This window comes from Triticum urartu, chromosome 2A (assembly GCF_056163025.1).
Source record: "Triticum urartu cultivar PI428250 chromosome 2A, HENAU_Tu73, whole genome shotgun sequence".
NCBI lineage: Eukaryota > Viridiplantae > Streptophyta > Magnoliopsida > Poales > Poaceae > Triticum > Triticum urartu.
In genome coordinates, this window is record NC_141874.1 from 747,087,364 (window position 1) to 747,094,652 (window position 7,289).

Here is a 7,289-nt window from a genome sequence, read left to right on the forward strand (position 1 = left end):
ACGGATTTGCTTCCGCGAGATGCACTGTCGTGCCTCTCGAGAAAGTTAAAAAAGAACACATTTTTTTCGTTCTGCAAGAGGCATAGATTTACTTCCCGTGGAGGCATGAATTTGCTTCCACGAGATGAGAGACATACGTGTGCCGCATAAAAAAACATGTTTTCTTTTCTTTTCTTTTTGCGAGAGGCACAGGTTTATTTCTCGTATAGACACAGATTTACTTCCATGACAGGCACAGTCGTGCCTCTCGGAAAAAATGTGTTTTCTTTTATTTTATTTTTTGTCATGAGAGACACAAATTTTACTTCTCATGGAGGCACGGATTTGCTTCCGCGAGATGCAGTGTCGTGCCTCTCGAGAAAGTTAAAAAAGAACACATTTTTTTCGTTCTGCAAGAGGCATAGATTTACTTCCCGTGGAGGCACGGATTTGCAACCGCAGGAGGCATAGTTGTGCCTCTTCGGAAAAGAAAAAAGCATGCTCCTGATTTGGGTTTTTCGACATGGGATCTAGTCTTGAAGATGTCATAGAAAAAAGTAACATATTTGTCATCTTATGCCGAGAGAGGGATACACCTTAGGATTGGTAACATTCAATTGTGTTACAGGAAAAAGCATATATGGAAGTAAATCCAGGAGCATTACTCCAAATTCAGCGATGACCGCTCGAGTTGGGCAGACCATTAAGAGGGACAGAGTGAGGTTCCCTTGGACGGTTTTGGGAACCTTCTAGAGGGTTCCAAGATTGTTTTCCGGTTTTGGGAACCTTCTAGAAGGTGACTAACTTTTTTTGTATCTTTATTTGTTTCGGTTTTTGTTATGTTTTTTCCTTTTTCATTTTTTGTTATGTTTTTCCTTTTTCTTTTTTTGTTTTATTTTTCCTTTAGACCTTTTCTGGTTTTTTCTTCTTTTTCTCTCTTTTTAAGAAATACAAAATTCAAAAAGTTAAAAACCATCACATTTCTTTTCAAAATTTCATAAACTGTTCACTTATTCAATTTTTTTTAGTTTTTTAGTCAAGTCTTAAATTCAAGTACACTTTTTAAATTCATGATTTTTTAATTCTTGAATATCAATTGTTCAATGTCTATTAAAAAACTGTATTTAAAAAAGTTTTTGTGTGTAATTGATATTTGCTCACCATATATTAAACAAAGTTCATGTATATAACTAAAATGTTCATCATATATTAAATAATTGTTCAGTATGTATTTCGTGGAAATGTTCACAATATTAGAACAATGTTCACTATGTAATTATAAAAATTCCACCGTATATTCAGAAAAGATCATTGTATATAACTCAAATATTTAAAGCATAATAAATTATTGTTTTGTATATATGATAAATGTTTACCATAACTTTAAAAAAATCTCTTAACAATATTTGTTCAGAATTTTGAACGTATGAAGATTTTAGTCAAACTCAGAAAATGGTTTGGAAATCTGCCCATCGTATTTTTCCCTTTGATTTTAAAAATGTTCACAAATTAAATAAGTTCGCAAAATAATTAAAAAATTGTCGAGAATACAATAATCCATTGGGAATTTTCAAACATGTTTACTTTTTCAAAATTTTGATCATCTCTTGAATTAAATAAAAAATGAATCCTTGAACATTTTTGAAATTCACGAATATTATTTGAAGCCATTAAATTTTCTGAAAGACACAAACATTTTTACATATTGCAAACATTTTTTAATAAAATAAAACAAAAAGATTTTTTTAAATAAAGTGTTATCCTGCATTGTTTAGTAAAATAGGGTGGCGTAACCGTTTCTTTTTAAAAAAATAGTTATCAGTTTCATATTAACAAAAAATGTTCGCCAATATGTAAAAATGTTAGCGGCCTTGCAAAAGTTAATAAATCCAAATAATATTCCTGAACTTAAAAAATGTTGAAGGATTCAAAAATTTGTTTGTAAAATTCAAGAAATGATCACAAATTTGAAAAAGTAAACATTTTTTAAATTCCCAACTAATTATTGTATTCTCGAGAACTTTTATTTATTTTGTTAATTTATTTAATTTATGAACATTTTTTGAATCAAAGGAAAAAATACGGTGAACAGATTTACAAATTATTTTTTGAGTTTGACTAAAATCTTCATACATTCGAAATTCTGAACAAGTATTGTAAAGAGATTTTTTTTTAAAAATATGGTAAACATTCCATCAAGCATACAGAACAATAATTTATTATACTTTTAATGTTTCATTTATATACACTGTTTTTTTAATAATGTTTAAGAATTCGAAAAAAGTGTTATTGAATTTAAGAATTCACTAAAAATCCAAGATTTTTTTTGAAAAAGTGAATAGTGTTTGAAATTTTGAAAAGAAATGTGATGATTTTTAACTTTTTCAATTTAGTATTTCCTAAAAAAGAGAAAAACAAGAAAAGGTTTAGACGAAAAATAAAACAGGAAAAGGAAAAAAAACAAAACAAAAACCGAAACAAGTGAAGATACAGAAAACCGTCAGTCACCTTCTAGAAGGTTCCAAAACCAAAAAGCAAGCTTGGAACCCTCAAGAAGGTTCCCAAAACCGTCCAAGGGAACCTCGCTCTGTCCCTCTTAATGGGCCGCCCAACTCGAGCGGTCATCACTGAATTTGGAGTAATGCTCCTTGATTTCCTTCCATATATGCTTTTTTCCTTTCAAATAATGAAAAAAAAATAAGTTTTCTTCTCTCTCTCAGAGGATTAGCGTTAAAAATAACAAAAAAGTCAATGGGATCCAAGTCGAAACTCCTTATAAAAAATCAAAAATGCTCGAGCCATCAGTGAGTTAGCATAGCTCTATCTCTCCAGAATTGTCTCTCTCCACGAGAATATTTCTAAAATAAATTCCGACCGTGAGCCTATCTTCACCTCCAAGTTCTGGAAGTTTTTTCAAAAGCCTACAGTAAATACAATACTTTTCAGCACAACTTATCATCCTCAGAGACAAGGTAACGATAAACCTAATCTTGTAAGATACAATCAAAGCTTGTCATCTCATTTTCTATGAAATGAGATGACTACCTCATTTTATTGAGTTCTCCGACAACAACACATTAAAGGTGGTCCTTGGTATGGATCCCTTCGAGTTTCTTTACTCCGCTCAATTGGTCTGAAACTGGAAAATGTCAACATTTTGGTTCGAACATCATTCAAGGCGCAGAAGAAACGTCTGTATTATCCTTAAGAACTTGAAAGTAGCTCAATCTATGCGATATAACTACTAGGACAGAAAACATCGTCATCCGCAGCCGCTCTCCACCACCATCGCGAGCCTGAGGGGATTTGAAATAAATATTGCTCATATATTTATAGTAATTTTTTTTAGTTTTTATCTAAGTGATAATGCCACTAAACAAATACTCATCGCATCTCTAAGCATATATAGTTTTTTGAACTGAAATTGTAAAACAAGCCCAAACTATAAAAACAGAAACCAAAATTCGTATCCATGATGACTTCAACATGTATGATGGGGTTGTACATACTAAACATACATCTTTTTATGCATACTTTGGGCTACAGTTAACTCATACATCATATTTATGTATATTTTGGAGTACATCTAACTAGTAGGCGTACATCATATTTATTATATTTAATCATGAACTAGACCCAAATATTAGCTACTATTAGTCCTCATTCTTAAAATGTCATAATGGCTATGGCTATAAATACAAATATGCTTAAGTTAACTGGACTAGGTTGGCTATATTTGTATTAGTTTTTAGACATTTAGTCTATGACATTAAAATAATGCGTTTGTAAATTGGGGGAAATTTTCTTTTAATGTATGTAAACTAGAAAAGAACAAGACAAGATACAATATTATAGTTTGTTGTGTCCATTTTAGTATCTTTAGCTGCCTTAAACCAGAGTTCTAGAGCACACCATTCAAATAAATATCTAAATATATTTTCTTTTGCAGGCTACGTATAACTAAATTATGAATTTATAATGAAAGTGTGTCCAAGTATGAATTACTACCATTTATTTATTGTTTGTTGATGAAGTGTGGCCGTTCTTTTCCTGAGCTTGAACCGACCAGCAACACATGTTTGTTTTGAGTTTTGAAATGATGACAACTTAAGTTTTAATATAATTTTATGTAGATTTTTGAAATGCCACATTTTATACTCTAGGAGGCTAGGATAGTGCATCAGGTCATATCTAACATATCTAACCGAAACCCTAATATTTAGCGCCTTAAACCTTAACTCCTCAAATTTGCAGAGTTGGAGAAAAGTAGTTTATAACCAAACTCATAAAGAATTTTCTTTGCCAATCCTTTTATCTTTTGGCTGACATACTCCATTTTAAGTACATATTTGCACACATATCAAATTCAAATTTGAACCAAGGTTCACACTATTCATGAACATAAAAAGGATCAAATTTACAGATGTAATTATTCTAATTCAAACACGCGAAAGGGTCCAAATGATTGTCAAATCTTGGCATAAGTCGGATTGGGTGCAAACTAATCCTTGACAAGCTTCCCGTGGCCTTATGCTTTATCCCGATTAATGTACAAGCGGCTGAACTGTGATCCTAATCTCAGATGCCGAAAGTCCTCCTAAACGAACACTACAATGCCATCTCAACATCACCGTCATCTTCTTCCTCCTCCAAAGAAGAGCCAATGAAGAATATCTCCGTTGACCTCTTCATCTAGTTATTGCAATATTTTATGTTGCATTTGATTGTAAAAAACAGTAAAACAACATCAATGAAAAAATAAAGAAAAATAATCACCTGGCTAATTCGTCAAACACGATGAGAGCGGAATTGCGGCAATGCCCAGGCTGTGGGTGGACGGTGTGGCTGAAGGGATGGCCTTCAGGCTTTGATAAGAAAGAATATCCTCAAAGCCATGCTTGCTTGTCGCAAACCAAGCCCGTCGTGGCCGAACTCCGGCTTTCGAAAGGTCACCGGAATGTCTGAGATTCCGGCGGCGTTGAGCTTTTCTGCAGGTGCTCTACGACATTATGGTCATCTGCCGTTTCCATTTTCGACGGAATGAAGCTCGACAGTGGCCATATTCGTCCACAAGCTCCAGGCAGCATGGGGAGGAGGGAGATATGCGCCGATTCCAGCAGCGGTGTCAGCCGACGAGCAAATCTACGATGGGCCGAGAGATTCGGCAAGGTTGCGGGTCCGGTGTGTTGGCCAGCGTGCGCAGTAGTCGGTGAGGGAAAGGTAATTTGCGGAGGCGGTGCCGGGGGTGGAGGTCGTCGAGTGAGAGGTAGCCGGCGCCCAGGGTGAAGCTGAAGGGAATCTTTTTGCAGAGAACTTGTTTGGGGGGCTCAAAATTAAGAGCCGATGGAAGCTTCTTCTAAAAAATTGGAGCAGTTAAAGGAATTTGGCTAGGTGCGGCTTAACTGATAAAAGAACTTTGGAACTGATTCTGGACCCCCACCTGCTCATGACGCCCCGCCTGCTCCTTGAGGGAACCGGATCCTCTAACATCCTCAAGAGATGTCACGTAAGTTACAGTAACTGTGACATCCCTTCTTCACATCCATATGGTTAAGCCTAAAATGATTATAATTAATTTGCAAATTTCAAATCTACTATATAGATTTACAAAAATTACATAAAAACCAAATTATGGTGCAATAAAATTATCTTTTGATTTATTTTTGTACATGCTACAGTAACCCTCACATCCCTTCTTCGCTTTACACACTCATTTCACTGTAACTTCATGACATCCCTTGAGGATGTTAGAGGATACGCTTCCCTCCTTGATATGCTAACCTAGGATGGTGCATAAGCCTGAAAACCCCACACAAACTATGTTCATGAGCCAATATCTTCTCCAGAGGAATTCATAGCAAAAGGAATACACCTCGGATCTTATTTATTACACTAAAAATAATGAATATGCGAGCCAAACTGAATAAATAATAAATTTACAGCACTACCCATCTCTACCATCTGCCGATCCGATCTCAATCAATATAGATCGACAGGAACGGGGACGGGACCTCGGCAATCCTACATACAAGACACACGTATATATGCACAATCCGTGCACGGCTCAAATGGTTTGGGAATGATCTAATTAGGCTTGAGCTTGAAGGTGCAGCTGTTGGATCGGATGCGGAGCCGCGTGCCGGCCTCGAGGCTGTCCACCACCAGGCTACACCGCGCCTTCCCCGTCATCGTCCACAGCTTGAGTGCGCCAAACTTGATCCGGATGGGCACGCGCGCGGTGACCGTGAGCGGCACGAACCCGGCCTGCCGCTGCTGCGCCAGCTGCGCGGCCACGGCGCTGTCGAGCCTGGTCTCCCCCTGGAGCGTGATGAGCGGCCGCACCGTGCTGCGGTGGCCCTGGTAGAGCGCCGGGAAGGCGCCGCGGCACAGCTCGGTACCGTTGAAGGAGGCGGCGACCCAGCCGCCGTCGTAGTACACCCCGATGCGCCGGTTGGGGTTGTCCGTTATCACCTGCACCTCGAACGCGTCGCTCACCGTCATGGAGGTGGTGTTCACGTCGAACCGGGTGGCCGTCAGCCGCTCCACGCGGAACGTGGGGATCTTGGGGCGGAACACGGCGTAGAGGATCCCCGCCGTGGCGCCGAGCGCGACCACGAGCACGATCAGCACCAGCAGCGTGCAGCACACGCACCGGCAGCACCGGTTGTGCCGCTTCCGCCGCGGCGCGCTCAGCGGGGCCGCCGCGCCGGGCGCAGGGGCGGTGATTGGCAGCCGGTCGCCATAGGCGCCGCTGGGTGGCGGTGGCAGCTTATCCTTGTTTTGCTCCGGCACCGCGGGCGGCGCCCCGTCGACGATCACCGGGTGGACCCGGTGGTAGCTTGCCATGCTCTCTTCACCTGACTGGCTGGTTAGCTCCTAGTTGCTTGCTTGCTTGCTTCTTACAGCACGTAGAAGCAGAACACCGTCGCGGAATGAACTGGTTTGCACAAGGAAGATGTTCAAAGCTACCGATGTAGTGGGAGTTGAGGGGTGATCGGGTCCAAGTTTATAAGTGATGGCTCGTGTCAAGTTGGTGTGTTGGTTGGTGCTGCTTGGGTTTCTTTCTAGATGTTGGAGCTTTCTTCCGGTCTCGAACCTTGACTTGGCTGCTATCGTTATGTGTGGCTGCGTGCGTGCTTGACTTGGGCCTTCTTTCCCTTTTTCTTCCTTTGAAACAGTGGCCGTCTCACATGTGTCTCTGTTCTCATGAGCACTCGTGTCTCCTTCAAGAAATTTTGGGTTCCAAGTTCCTGCCTCCATGTAGGTTACTAGCTAGTCAGACGCGTTATAATCCGCGACTAACCAACCGA

General features: G+C 39.4%; 1 pseudogene; it reads right to left on the bottom strand.

The window, feature by feature from the left end:
• Window positions 1–5,830: 5,830 nt before the first annotated feature.
• On the bottom strand, window positions 5,831–7,011 carry LOC125541629 (NDR1/HIN1-like protein 6 pseudogene; annotated as a pseudogene).
• Between the last annotated feature and the right edge of the window lie 278 nt (window positions 7,012–7,289).